This window comes from Heloderma suspectum, chromosome 6 (assembly GCF_057233095.1).
Source record: "Heloderma suspectum isolate Gila_16-S chromosome 6, 16-S_ref, whole genome shotgun sequence".
NCBI classification, from domain to species: domain Eukaryota; kingdom Metazoa; phylum Chordata; class Lepidosauria; order Squamata; family Helodermatidae; genus Heloderma; species Heloderma suspectum.
Window position 1 is genome coordinate 71,337,709 of NC_139463.1, and position 15,369 is coordinate 71,353,077.

General features: G+C 43.8%; 1 protein-coding gene across 2 annotated transcripts in view; it reads left to right on the top strand.

Moving 5' to 3' along the window:
* Positions 1 to 672: 672 nt before the first annotated feature.
* ZNF652 (zinc finger protein 652) overlaps positions 673 to 15,369 on the top strand; it is a 42,066-nt gene continuing 27,369 nt past the window's right edge. The window contains exons 1-2 of one of the 2 annotated variants that reach the window (XM_084804802.1): positions 673 to 927; positions 8,840 to 8,902. The gene's annotated coding sequence lies outside the window, so the exon portion shown is untranslated. The remainder of the gene's footprint in view (positions 928 to 8,839; positions 8,903 to 15,369) is intronic. The other variant, XM_084804803.1, reaches the window with a different exon arrangement.

A 15,369-nucleotide genomic window follows, 5' to 3' on the forward strand; every position in this document is an offset into this window, starting at 1 on the left:
ATAGGTTCGGCGCCCTGGATAGCTCCTTTAGAGTTCTGACCGGTCCTGACTGAAACCCAGAATGCATCCCCAGCCCCACCGCAATCCGAGCCACCAGACTCCGCTGAATGAAGCTCTGCCGAAATTAACGGCATTCTGCGGGAAAGTCGCCGCAATCCGAAACACGCATGCGCACTTTTGAGGGGGGGGTTGTTTTCGTCCTCCGCCCTCCCCCTCCTTCCCCTCTCACCTGAGGCGAAGGGAGCCGAGCGCGAGCGTGAAGACGTTAATTTCTACCACGCAGGCGTTGGCCGGCCGGCAGGCCGGCCAGCCAGCCTTTTTTGAGGCCCGAGCGTTCATTCGCCCGGGGGTGGGGGAGGGGACAGAGAAGACGGTTGGCTGCGCTTTTTAACTGGCGCTCACGCTGGGTCTCGCGCCTATGCGCGCGCAGGACACGGAGGGAGGTGGGGGGGGAGGGAGAGAGAAAGATAGTTCCCTGGAAAAGGAAGCCAGGGAAAGCCGCGCGCTCTCGCGGTAGGACCTCCACGCAGGCGCAGTCGGTGTCTTCCTTACGACGAGCCAGCGAGCGACGCTTGAGGAAAAGCGAAGGGGGGGGGTAATCGCGAGGTTGACTGTCTGACTGACTTGGTTGGCTGCGGTGACGGCCACGTAGCGCTGCGGCGGCGGCGGCGCGGCCGGGGGGAGGGCAAGCGATAGGGAGATCCGCGGTCGAGGCAGCTGCTGAGGGGCCGAGGCCTGGTGCCGGGGAACAGGCGGCGGGGAAGGGGGCTCAAGCGAGGGGAGGGCAGGAAGGAAGGAGGGCCCTGGTCGCCCTCCACCTTCCCCCCTCCCCTGCCCCGCCTAGGCATGGACCGCGGCGGCGGCAGAGCAGCGGCGGCAATGGAGCAGCAACGGCGGTGGGAACAGCACAGGAGCCTCCCGGCCTGGGTGAGTCCATGCAAGGAAAGAGGCCCAGCCGGCAATGGGCAGGCAGAGCTCCTTTGGTTGTTTACTCATTTAATTAAGCGCATCTCCCGCTTTTCCATTAAGTGCCATGGCACAACCCTGGGGCGTAAGAAAGGGTTAGGCAAGTGTGCGTCTGAGCGTGTGCAAAGTGCCCTTCCTTGCTTCCAGGCTGGGTGACTTGGTGCGGATTTCTATATGCTTGGGATAAAGCTAGCGTGGTTTTAGGTCAGAAGGCATAGCTTTCAAGCAGGTTTGAGGCTGGTTGTGAAATTGTTATGGGCGGGGTGTTGGGGGACACACAGCATTTTTCACCACCGTCTACTCAGGGTGGAGGGAAGGAAGCTTGTAGTCCAAGAGGAAGCGGTTGGGAGCTCAGTTCTTTCAAGGATTGAAGTTGGTGTGTGTGTGTGTGTGTGTGAATTCAGGAGTCGAGATGGAAGATGTTTGGAGAGAGGAGTGGATGCAGAGATACACGCTTAGATTGGCCTCTGCTTGTTTTTTTGTTTTAAGGGTTAGAGTGGATGGAGAAGAAGCTGCACCATTTGAGATATCTTTGGCAGTGAGATATTGTAGGAATTGGGGGTGGGGCGCAATGTTATATACTCCTTGCACCCTTACGTTATCAGTTCTTTCCGAATTTCAAATCCCAACCCTGTAGAATAGGCGTTCTGGATGTTTACACCTGAGAAATGCTAGAAAAACTAAAAGTATTATGTCTTCCAATGGTAGAGTAGAAATATCATTTCCAATACATACAGGACCCCTTTCCTTTCCAGGCCACAGATTGTGTATTCCTATACATGTCAACTCAGAAGTAAGCTCCACTGATTTAAATAGGACTTCCTGCCCTTTAAATGCTTATAGGATTGGAGCCTAAACCACTGCTAATTAAGTGGTTTGCTATGGTTAAAATAGGGCTGTAAAAAGAATCTCAGACATCTGTGATGATCGCTCAGCCGTAGTTCTTAAAATATGCTGCAGATGCCTAAACATGGTAAATAGACTTATTTTCAACCTGTGCATGGTTGGAAGCTGGGAAGCTATACTTGACGCCAGGTAGACTTCATAAAAATGGTCTTGTAGTTGTAGCATCCCTTTGGATTGTGTATCTAAAACAAAATGATTGTCCTTTTTTTTTTCAAAGAACACATTTCATAGGAAAAAAATATTTTTATTTCAAACACTATTCGTTCGAAAATACTTCTTATTCTTGAAAAGCTGCTGTGATTACAATAGGTTGGGAAAGTGTTAGGATGCAATACAGCAGAATTGTTCTGGAGATCAATATGGTTGCTTTGTCTGACTCATTTCATGAGGGGACAAATCGGTGAACTTTATTTTGGAGATTTGTGGTGGGGAGCAAGATGTTGGTTCCTGCACTAGGACAGAAGAGAGAGAAACGGGATGACTTCATCAAGGTAAAAAAAATGCATAGGAGTGACTGACTACATACGAGAATAATCAGTACTCTGTTTAAGGTGAGCATCCACTAGCCTTCTTGACATTGTGTCTGATATGAGAAAAGACACGTATAGCTATATCCAAATGAGTTGATCTTTGGGGTGTCAGTAATTGCTGAACAGAGAGGGTGTGGTGGAGTCATTCTGTGCCCCAGGAAAAAAAAAAGTTTGTGCAACTAGGAAAATAATCCAAGCTCTTTACACAATGGTTGGAGTTTGCAACAGTTGTGATATCTTTGGGATGAGAATGGAGGAGGGAGGATTGCATCAATTGAGATCTGGCAATGGAGGAGAGAAGAGGTGTTGTACCTAGACAACCTATGGGATATATTCATTGGGGTCCATAGCATCAGGTTTGTTGTCGCCGGCAGCAAGATGTAGAGTAAGCAAGGTGATGATTGGTGTAGGGAGGTACAGGGGTATGTACATGCATGCATACATATGGAAGTGCATGACATCCCAGAGATAAACTCACCTGGACATAGCCACATTGCCTTTTCCCCCATTCTCCTTGTTTATGGCTGGTGTATAAGAATCACCTGGGAGACAGAATTGCTAGCCCAGTTCAGATTCTTCATCCATACTTCTAGGAAGGGTTTACAACACTTGTGTACAATAACTGTATGAAACAAAACAGTAGAAATGACAAGACATTGTGGAAGGTGGTACTGTATGCAGTAATAGTCAAAATGCATCATTCGCCTCACTAGAAAATGCAGTAGTTGCCTCACTGTCTCTAGTAATATATGGATGGGTGAATAATGTATTCAAGTCAGTGGGTTTGTAAGTAGTGCTGCTCTTGCCAAGGGAAACTGCTATTCTGTGGAAGACTGACAGTAGACGAAGGTACTGTACTAGTGGTATATATCCTGAGCTCAGCAGAAATTGAAGAAACATGAAAGACTTCACAGTTGAGACTTTGGAACAGCGTTTGGTTTGTGTCATGGGTTTACATCAAAGACGTGTTGGAGAAAGCAAGTACAGTCTATTATAACACAGGTTTAGCATAAAATAGTGCCAGCATCTGGATATTGGCTAAGTGCACTGGATCTTTCAGCTGCTACACTTGGTGGTATGTGCTTATTTCCTAACATGCTGTGCTGGAGAAGAGTTTAGGATGGGCAATGTGTTGTGTTGCATGCTTTAGTTGAGAGAAGGGTGTGGAAGAAAGGGTATATTTATTGTGATACCTGTGATGGACAAAGTATGAGCCTACAAAGGCCTTGGGGGTACATCTGTATGAGCTAGAATGCCTTTTACAGTGGAGACATACTGTGGAAGGATGCATTGGGTGGGATAGAAATGGGGCTGCACTTGGGAGAAAAATTTCCCAGGTCTCAGAAAGTAAATGCAATTAGGAGTGAGATTAAATACTACTTTCTCCTGTGTTACTTCATGATGCTGGGATTTCTTGTCTTTGGCTGGGGATAGGACAAATGCTAGGAGGTTGCATGCCTTCTTGTATTATTAGGCATGCTGATAACATTGATAGACGCTCCTAGAGTAACAAATAGTACAGTGTGCATGCCTGGGATTGTTTGGGACAGGATTGTGTGCAGCTTTCAATCCTGGGAATGTTTTGGCAGTGCCTACATTGAGACTGTAGTGATTATGCTTTGAGATAATGTTTCTCTTTAATCTATTGCAGCATTGTTTTTTCACTTCATTTGAGTTTCTGTTGAGGTTCATGGATTGCATAAAACACCAGTAGCTTAAAAGGGGCTGTAGAGGGTGCAAACTTGTGTACGTGGAATGCCCATAATGTGTTGTATGTCAGTCTTCTTTGCTCTTTGCTCCCACCAAAATGTGTCATTAATTATTCTAGGACTGACAGTGGTATATATTTGATGATTGAAATGGAATAGCGGCATAGATTGATTTGTGACTGGCCTGTCATTTGACTTGTCCTCCGCATTCATGCTTATCTTGACTGTTTACACCCAACTTTATGACAGGGTTTGTAGACTCCCATACGAAATTAATATGTGCTGCATTATTATGAGCTCATCTTGTATGGAGTGCAGGCAGGTTTGTTGATATTAAAATACCTCATAAAAGCAGTGGCTGCAATCCAGCATATAGTTACATGCATGGCTTTTTATTGCAACTCTATGTTATATTACACCCCATGGCTGTAATGTAAAGAACCATAGGATCAGCAAAAGACAATACTTACAGTTTTTAGCGTTGATCCATTGAAATCAGCTTGACCAAAGCCCCGCTGATTTCAGTGGGTCTACTTTTAAGTATGACTAAATCTGGATCAAACCTGCAGTATAGTTACTAGCAACTTATTTGAGGGAGCCCTTTCTGTGTTCCGTCACCCCCCACCCCTTTGATACTTCGTAATTTCCAGTTGAGGTGCTCCTTTTTAGCACACAAAAATAGCAAACTAGATACAATTATACTTCACATACTTTTGAATGGAGTTCCAAATTCCATTGTCAAGCACGCTTAATGTGCATAGTTTAAAGGCAGCTGACATAAATGCTATGACCTGGTTTGTGTGTAATGGCAACCCATCGGTTAAACAAACCATAAGTTGTTGTGCATGAGTGGGAAAGAGCAAGCACATTGCCTCCTGCCCGCCACTTCAACTTTTACTTCACAGTCCCTGACTGGTTCCTTTGTAGGTTGTTGAGCATGACATCTGAACCCAGACTGATGGGTTGTTTAGGGGATGAACAACCCAGTGGTTAACCCATGGTTTGTTGTTGGGTTAACCACTGGATTGTTCAGCCTCTAAACAAACCATTGGTCTGGGCTTGGACATGACACTCAAGAACTTATGAAGGAGCTGATCGTAGGTTGTTGAGTAAAAGCAGAAGTGGTGGGCGGGCTGCACTCCCACTCTTCCCCGACAGCCCATGGCTATCAATATATGTGAACACCACTAGAGTGATGTTCACATATATTTGTGATATTTCCAATGCTCCTATAGTTCAAAGAGTAAACACATGGGAGATCTACAAGAAATTGCAGGGGAGCAGGGTTGGGCAGTACATTTTCTTGCCCTTGCATCACATCTTCCCTACAACACCCCTATCTCTTACATGCACAGCATGAGTGTACATGCATTTAGAGACACGCAAACTCCTATGTTTCCCTTGTCCCCCATTCCAGCCTCCCATGTGGACACATATGCACTTTAAATATATACATTTTTAGGGATTTCTTTGGATTTATAACTTTTTGAGATCATAGTGTCACTATCTGAATTTAGTACAAACAAATATACAAGTCTACACATATAATCTCTTAAAACTGAATTGTGAACATCTGTTGGACAGATTGAATAAGAAGCAACTTTTCTGTGTGTAAAAAGAACTCTGGGAAAAGATATCTGACTTCTTAGGTTAGTCATGATAAAAGACACAACGCCAAGTATTGATTGGGTTCGGACATCACAGTGCCCCATCTTTGGTTATCGTGTGGTCTGTCAGGAATTTTTAAATCCGCAATCGCTTATTTGGCCAAAATAAGCCACTCTGATAACCACGGTCTCCAGTAAGGGTTATTGAACCCTCTGTGGGCTATTGTGTCATCTGGCGCTCAGAGTGGCTTATTCCAGTCGCCTACAGAGTCACCTGGCAAGAGCAGCCAAAACCCCTGTGGCCGCTCTGCTCCAGCCTCTTTTTCCAAGATCTGACAAGCAGTCAGGGGACAACTGGAGCCAAACAAGCACAGCCTTCCTCAAGCTACAGCAAAGTTACACAATGCCAGCTTTCCCGGAGTACAATGACAGCCTTCCCCTGATCGCGCCATCGTGAGGCTTCCCTGATTGCTACTGTGAATAGGGGAAGAACTGCGCACTTTTCCACGAAGAAGCAAAATTGTGCAGTTATCCAGTACACCATCTAATGGATCCCCATGAGTGCACCCCACCTGTGCAGTTCTGCCCCATCCCAATAAACTGTCACAGAGTCATAGCCCCCACCCACCCCTTTTCCTGTTATGTGCACTTTTCCATGATGAAGCAGAACTCCACAATTATCCACTTTAGCATTGGGAGGGTCCCCATGAGGGCACCCCAGCTGTGCAATTTCACCCCATTCCAGCAAACTGCCAAGGAGTTATAGCTCCCACCCCCTTTTCCCTTTTTTGGCCAATTCTCTGTCAAGAAGTAAAGTCAGGCAGTACCGCTCTGCTGCAATGTGGGGAAGCTGCGTGTCAAGTTTTGCCACCCCCTTTTTGCCACCTGTGATTTTTGCCTTTAAACCCATAGACGATACTGCAGTAGCTGGTTTCAGCTGTCCCCTATGCTGCAATAGTGCTAATTTGCTCTGTTGCTACATTGCAGATACACATTTAAACCCTTAGGTGGTACTGCAGTAGCCCTTTGAAAGTGCCACTACGATATAGTGACAGAGCGCTTTAGCAATATTGAGGACTGAAGTGGCTCTGCCAGCAATGTCGAGGGGGAGGGGGAAATGCGCAATTCCACTTTCTCACTAAAGCTGTTTTGAGAACACTAAAGGTGTCTATGCCAGCAATGGCTATGGGGGAAATGCGCAATTGAGGGTTTTGCGGGTGCATCAGGTGCCTCCAGATGGGGGTAGGCTACCTATGAACTTTTGTCCCAATTCTACAAACCCCCAAGGGTTTATTTGTGCCACCCCTTCTTGGTGCACACTGGGATTTTGCTCCTTGTAGCTCCTGCTGTGATGTAACGAAAGGATGAAGCAGCAGTGGGGAGATGGGTCAGATTAGCACAGTAGCTTAATAAGCTATGCACAGTAGCTTTTTTGCCTTGTCATATGGTGGGGCATCATGAACTATTTCAAAAATAAATTACTGTGAGTAGCTTATTAAGCCACCATGGTGTAACGTGAAGTCTGAACGCAGCCAAATAAATAAGCATAGGAATGCAGCATTAGTCTTCAAATAAATGATTTTGCTTAGCATCCTTGCATCTCTATAGAGACAGCCAACTGGAAATCTTTTGCCCCTTAAAGTAGATATAATTCTGCAGTGTGTTTGAATTGGTGTTGACTAACCAAGCAGTCTTAGAGTCACAGCAATATCTCCGTGAAAACAATCCAGGATTCAGTATCTGTGAAAATGCAGAATTCTACGCTACAGATTATTAGGAAAGGGATAAAAAATGAAACTGCCAGAATTATAATGCCTCTATACCATTCTGTGGTGTAACTGCACCTGGAATGCTTTATACAGTTTTGGTTGCCGCAAAAAGGATATTGTAGACCTGGAAAAGGTGCAGAAGAGGACCGCCAACATGATGAGGGGGCTGGAACACCTTCTGTGTGAGGGTGGACTACAACTCTGGGGGCTTTCTTGTTTAGAGGGGGGGAAACAGTGATCTGGGTTTTCAGAAAAAAATTGAATTAGAAAGTTTTCCAATGCAAATTAGGGTCATTTGCATCAGAAAATTTTCATTTGCATCAGAAAATTTTTGGGATGCTCTAGAGCAGTGATGGGCCACTTGTGGACCTCTAGTTATTTTGGGCTACAACTCCCATCATCCCTCAGCATTGCCTATGCTGGCTAGAGCTGATGGGAGTTGTAGGCCAGACATCTGGAGGGGCATAAGATGCCCACCCTGCCCTAGAAAGATCTAATTTAGCATATTTATTGTATGTATATTCAGTAAAAAAAACAAAGCTAGAAAATAAGTGCCCCATGTTAATTTTTGTCCCAATACACCACAAGTATTTGACCTGAAATATTTGAGGGGGGAAATTAAAGCACACTTAATGTCAATCCAGTGTTATATTATGTAGACATTTTTATTGGAATACCTGTAAATGTTTAAAGACAATAGCATGTACTTCCCTTATGTTGTTTAACTGTAAAAAAACACACTAAAGGTATTGAAAAATGTTGACACACTAATTCAACCTTCCCCAATCTAGTACTCTCCAGATGTGTTGGACTAAAACTCCCAGCATGTCCCAATCAGCATGGCTGGCTGAGGATGCTGGGAGTTGTAGTCAATACATCTGGAGGGCACCAGGTAGGAGAAGTTTACACTAATTTTAGCAACCCAAAGAACTGTGCATTGTATGCTGACAAACACACCTCTATTTCAACAGAGTTCAACTCTCTTCCACTGAAGTTGTTGGGGCACCTTCAGTTTCATTGTCATCATTTATTTGTTCCATTCCACTCATATGTATTTCAGTGACATATGCATTCGTTCGCATTCTTGCCAAGGATAATCACCTGAAATACATTAATTACAACTTTGAAACTGCCAAGCTTGCCTAGTATTGTACTTGGCATATGTTCATTTTTACTAATCAACTTATGAAGTGAAAAATTTTCTGTGGAGAAATAAAGCACTGGAAAAATTTCTGCCCCACGTCACTGGTTACTAAGTGGGGACATGATAAGAAGTTATAAAGTCATGCTTGTTATGGAGAAAATGGATAGAAATTTTTCTGTGTTTCATATTTTCTCCCTTAAATTGGCAGGATATTCAAGGCAGACAGTGGCTGTTGTAATGTTTGGACACGTGAATCCCTGTCTTTAAATAAGTAAGTAAATAAATAAATAATTTAAAAGTATATTTGGGAGCCACGACCAAGTGCAGCTATCAAGTGGGCATTTAACAATTATTTTTTGACATGCATCTTCACATATTATAGTGGTTACTACAGACACATGCAATGGAGATATGAACTTGCCTCTCCTGTGATGTGTGAAGAGATCCTTACTTGCATATTAAGCAATAACTATGGTAAATATGGGTGCTAGAGAGCCAGCTGGTGACATGTGTTTAATGTTGGATTTGGACTGGGAAGATACGGATTTAATTTTCTCTCAGCCATGAAGTTTACGTGGTAGTTGACCCAGTAGTTATCTCTTCGTTTAACCTGTCTGAGAGGAGTGTTGAGGAGAAAATGGAATAACCCTATATAAGCTGACCTCAGGTCCTTGGAGGAAGAATAGATACAAATGTGAAAAACAGAATAAATATATAGGCACCCCAGCATTTGTTTATTACCCTGTAAATCTGTGGCTTGCAAACTGTGTTCAGGAAACCCAGAGTTCCTCAATGAGAAGATCAGTAATGGCAGAAAACTTCTCTGAAAGTCAACTTGCTCACCACTAAAGATCTTCCCCTGCAGTGTGCAGACAAGGAGGAAAGTTGAATGCATTCTAGGATGTTCTGTTGGTACACACATGGTGATGATGAGGCTTAAGAGATCTGGCTAATGCCTAGAATGAACAGAATATGTGCCCTAGAACATCTCAGAATCCTTTGCAATGTCTGGGAATTCCATGGCGGACGTGCAGGGGTTCCTCAGCAGACAGTGATCTAGTTCACACGTAACAGAAGGTTAATTAATCCAAAATTTGCCCCAGTGTCTGCTGGGCATGCTCCATGATCATTTTGAATATATAACCCCCATTCGGAGGTTGCCATGTGATGTCCCAAACTCTATAGGTTGACTGTGTTTTAAAGAACCCACAGTTAATCTACAGTTAGTTCCATTCCCAATGTTTTTACTTTCGTGTTTCTGCTGTTTTATGTACTTTATGTGACTTCGCCATTTTGGGTGGGGGGTGTATAAATATATAAAAATACATAAATTTTACTGTTACTTTTATTTGTAAGCCACATTGAGGGTCCTTCAGGGTTGAAAGGACAGGATATTAAGTAATAAAATAGTAGCATTCCTTATTTTTATTTATAAACATATAGATGGCTTTTCTATAGAATATACCCATAATGCATCTGTTTCTCATTCTGAGATCACCTAATTTTTCTGTGTGTGGGCAGAAGTAGCATCAAGATCATGAGCTAAAGTTGCAAACCTTTAGCCATTCACTTTCTTGGTTGGGTTCCTGAATTGAATAGCATGTGCTATTGTAGGCCTGCACAACACATGGCCTGTGGGTGGGTTGTTGTCCTGTGCCTCTGTGGAGTGTATTTCTCTGTGGAATGTCCCTTTCGTATTGTTTGTGGCCCGCCTGTGCCTCTTTGGCTTGCTCTTTAACATTGGAAGCAGCTCAGTGTATTTGCACAAATTGCGGCTCTTTCTTGCCCAGTATTTCACAGGTGAGTGTTGAACAGACAGAGGCAGAAGCAGAGGGTAAGCAAGAGGCATGCTCCCAATCTGGCAGTTTGCAAAGTAAAGCAAACAGTGCTTGGCAGGGAAGGGCCGATTGGCTCACACCCTCCTACCTGAGCTTCTCTTGTTTCTGAAGGAGAATTCTAGCTGCTGCATGGTGATCTTACAAGGAATGCAACAAGTCTTTGGTCTGAGTCAGGCTTAATTTGTTTTAAACAGAAGAATAGCCACTTCTTAAATATTGCATACTGATGTGGGTTTTCCAGAAAATTTTGAATTGGAAAACTTTCTGGAAAATTTAGGTAACTTGCATAGGAAAATTTTCAGTTTGAACTGGAAAACATTTCTGCGGCCCTAGAGGGTATTCTAATGTGGCATGTTTATTTTGCTTGTATTTGGTAAACAACAAAGCTAAAAGAAGTACACCTGACCTGAAATATTTGAGGGGAAAATTTAAAATTCATCTGATTAACATGTTTTATATTACGTAGAATTTTTTATTGGAATAATTTTAAAAATGCAAAGAAAATAGCATGTAGTTTGTTTAAATTTAAGAAAAAAAACCCAAAGTACTGAAAACAATTGATACACTAAAACATTATAGCAACCCAATGAACTGTGCATGGTATGCTTATAACCACTCATCTATTTTAAGAGTTGAACTCTTCAACTGAGGTTGGTGGAGCACCTTCTGTTTCACTGTCAGTACTTAATAGTCCCATTTCATACTAACCTGGTTTGGACAATTAAACAAACTATCGTTTGTTAACAGTCAATTGTTTGCGAGCAGTTGGGAGCGAGCATGCTGGCTCCCACACGCCTGCTTCTGCTTTGCTAAACCCAGGAACACCCCTCCACACACACACAAAAATCATGGGTTGTTTGTCGTGGCATCCAAACCTGGAACTCTGGGTTGTTGAGGGAGAAACAACCCAGAGTGTCAACCCAGCAAAAAACCATGGGTTAAAACTCTGGGTTGTTCCTCCCTTAACAACCCAGAGTTCTGGGTTTGGGTGTCAGAGCAAACAAGGAATGGGGGATGTTGTTTCTGGGTTGTTTAGTGAGGTGGAAGTGGTTAAGTGGTTGAACCACCACGCTCACTCACCCCCGCACATGCAGAAACAACCCATGATTTGTTAACCATGGGTTGTTTGGTTGTCTGAACCTGGTCACTGAGACATATATGTCTTTCAATGACATATAAGCATGCTCTCACATACTTGCTAAGGATAATCACCTGAAAAACATTTATTATAACTTTGAAACTGCCAAGCTTGCCTAATATTGTACTTGCAGTTGACATCCATTCATTGTTACTAACAAACTTATAAAACAGAAATCCCAGCATCAATAGAAATAAGACAGGCCCTGCCCACAGGCTTACCATCTAAAAGACATGATAGAAAAGAAAAAGGATTTAGAGGGAGGGAGGGAGGAAAAAGCAAGCTCAAACACTAGATTCTTGCTTAAATGTTCAGCCGGTCATAGAGCTGACTCAATTGCGGATTGAATATTCAAAAAGAGCGTAGGATGTGCCCAGCACACACCACGGCAAACCATGGGTTAATTAACCCTTGATTTGCCACTTTTATGTGCAAACAGCCCCAAAGGATCTCCCCCTCCAATGGTGGAGAGAGGTCTGCGTTCAGAGGAAGAGATCTGACTTCAGATCCCTCCTGCCAGCACCTGTAGAAACATCTGCTCCCCTTCCCTCCCCGATGTTGGAATTCCAATGTCAGAGCGGGGGGGAAAGGGGACATACTGGATGTATGTTACAGGGAGGTGTGGGAGAAATTGTGGATCCTTTTGATCCACAACTCTCCTGGCTCTCAGGCATGCCCCCAAACCAGTTAGTACTCTATGCTAACCCTGGAGCTGGAGTAGATTAATTCCCTTCGATTGGTTTCAGTGGGAGGGAATCAGTTAAAAGTCAGCAAAATTCTGACAAGAGTGGGGTGAGGAGTAAAAAGGCTGCTCTTTGTTCACTTCCACCCAGCTGACATGAGGATGGCAGGACATTGGGTATCTCGGAGGTTCTTATGTCAGAACTCTGCAAGATAACGGTTAGGGTTGGCCTTCCAAGCAACAAATGATTGACTAGCATTTCTCATTAGCATAGCTTCTTGTAAGCTGACTTTCTTCATCAGTAGAATAGATGTTTCTTATGTTTGAGAATATTGGTGCAACCACTGCCTCAGTTTGAATTTTTTTACCAAATCCCACCAAATAAAATTGATGTACATAAATAAATATTTGGGTAAAAATGACAAATGCATTTCTGTGGTAAACATAGCAATCTGGAAATCTTGAGTTGATAAAAGCAGCCCTCAAAATTATGAGTTGTACACCCCAAACAGCATATACTGATTGGAACAAACAGCTTTCATTACCTGTTCATTCATTAATTCCCAAACCCTGTGCTGAAGCACAGTGTGCCATGAGATAACTGTTACTGTGCTGCAGCCAATTAAAGACTCCCACAAAATGCCATTATTATTATTTATTAAATTTCTTAATTGCCCATCTGGCCAGTCACCCGGCCACTCTGGACAATGTACATCAATACAAACAGTTTTAAAACAATAACATTTTACATTAAAACATCATATTTCTAAAAATACCCTAACCCACCCAATAGAAATGGCCATCTGCTTATCTCCATATGAGTCATTGGTCAGGTTAGCATGCCACTTTAAGCCATGATGGCTTAATAAGCTACTCACATTGGTCATTCTGAAAATAAGCTACTCTTATCCCCCACATGATCGTCCAAGTAAGCTACTGTGAGTAGCTTATTTTTCCTCGCCCTCACCCCTCTTTCCTCTCCAGTTCTACCAGATGGTATCCCAGCTTCCTTTGCATTGCAGTTGTCATGGAAAAGGGAGCAGTGTCAGTCTTATCATGGAAGGCTGTAAATGCGATACTTCACAGTATGGGGATCACGTGATCAGGGTAGGCTGTGCTGAACTGCCTGACTTTTTCGTGGAGAAATGGCCAGAAAAGGGGTTGGGGGCTATAACTCCTTGGCAGTTTGCTGGAATGGGGCAAAAGTGCACAGGTGGGGACCCCTCATGGGGATCCTCCAAATGCTGTAGTGGATAACAGCACAGTTTTGCTTTTTCACGGAAAAGTGAGCATGTTTTTCCCCATTTTCCCCTATTCTTCAGTTGCCTCTGTTCCTCTTTATTTTTTATTTTCCCTTTGCATTTTTGCATATTTCTGAATGTGTGCATTTTCAGAGTTGTGAACAGGGAACTTTTCCTCTACTTCTTTTACACAAATGCGCATTAGCACATTTTCACAGCAATCAGGGAAGTCTGTGATTGTGTAGTTTCGCTGTAGTGGAATCACATGTCCTGGGAAGGCTTGCATTCTCAGCAAGGGAGGCTGTCATTGTGCTTCTTCACAGCTGCAGGATCATGCGATCAGGGAAGGCTGGCCAGAAAAGCAAAAAGAGGGTGGGAGCTCTAGCTCCTTGAGAGTTTGCTGGAATAGGACAAAGCTGCACAGGTGGGGTGCCCTCATGGGGAGCCTTCAGATGCTGTAGTGGTTAATTGTGCAATTTTGCTACTTCATGGAAAAGTGAGCAGTTCTTTCCCTATTCCCTTTTTTCCCGTTTCCCAAGTTTATCAGTTTCAAAGTAGCGATCAGGGAAGCCTGTCATTGTGTAACTTCACTGTAGTGGGGTAACATGATAGCGCAAGGCTGTCACTGTACCCATGGAAAGCTGTCATTTTGTAACTATAGCGGGGTATCAGGGAAGGCTGTGCTTATTTGGCTGTGGTTGTCCCTTGGCTGCTTGTTAGATCTCAGAAAAAGGGCTCTGCCGGCTGGAGCAGAGCAGCCACGGCGGTTTTGGCTGCTGTTGCCAGCCAACTATGTAAGTGATTGAAATAAGCCACGGTGAGTGCCAGACAACATAAGCCACTTAAATAAAGTTAAATAAACCTCGCTGCAGTCTGTGGCTTATCCGAGTGAAACACACACAGATGACACAATAACCACCATAGCTTATTCAGAAAAATAAACCACCGTGGCTTATCATGACTTGCGAATCCAGTCACTGTGGTATTGCCTCCCATTCAGGAGGCAGACTCAGAACCGTGGTTCACTGAATCACCAGGGGTAGGGTCTTCTAGAGGTCATTAACTTTTATACTTGAAAAATTGTTTGTTGTTCAGTCATCAGTCGTGTCCGATTCTTTGTGACCCCATGGACCATAGCACGCCAGGCCTTCCTGTCCTGCGCTCTCTCCCGGAGCGTGCTCAAGTCCATATTCATTGCATCAGTGATGCTATCTAGCCATCTCATCCTCTGCTGTCCCCTTCTCCTTTTGCCTTCAGTCTTTCCCAGCATTAGGGTCTTTTCCAGAGAGTTTTCTCTTCTCATTAGGTGGCCAAAATATTTGAGCTTCAGCTTCAGTATCTGTCCTTCCAATGAGCACTCAGGGTTGATTTCCTTTAAGATGGACTGATTTGACCTCCTTGCAGTCCAGGGGACTCGTAAGAGTCTTCTCCAGCACCACAGTTCGAAAGCATCAATTCTTCGGCGCTCAGCCTTCCTTATAGTCCAGCTCCCACAGCCATACGTTACTACTGGGAAAACCGTAGCTTTGATTATGCGGACCTTTGTCGGCAAGGTGATGTCTCTGCTCGAAGGATGCCTTATCTATCAGATATTTTTGGAAACACTTGGATAAGAACTTGGGGACATTTGATCACTGCAGGAGTGGGAAATTCATTTAGATGATCCATTCTTCAAGACTTACAGATCCCTTTAGTTCTAAAACTCTGAGGTATGTTCTGTATGGCTACCTGTCCTACTGGTCAGCGCCTTACATTACAGGGGGTCTGCAACAGGAATGATGACTGGAATACAAGTGGTAGGAAACCAGATCTAATTCAACCATAGCACAAAATCTGTTA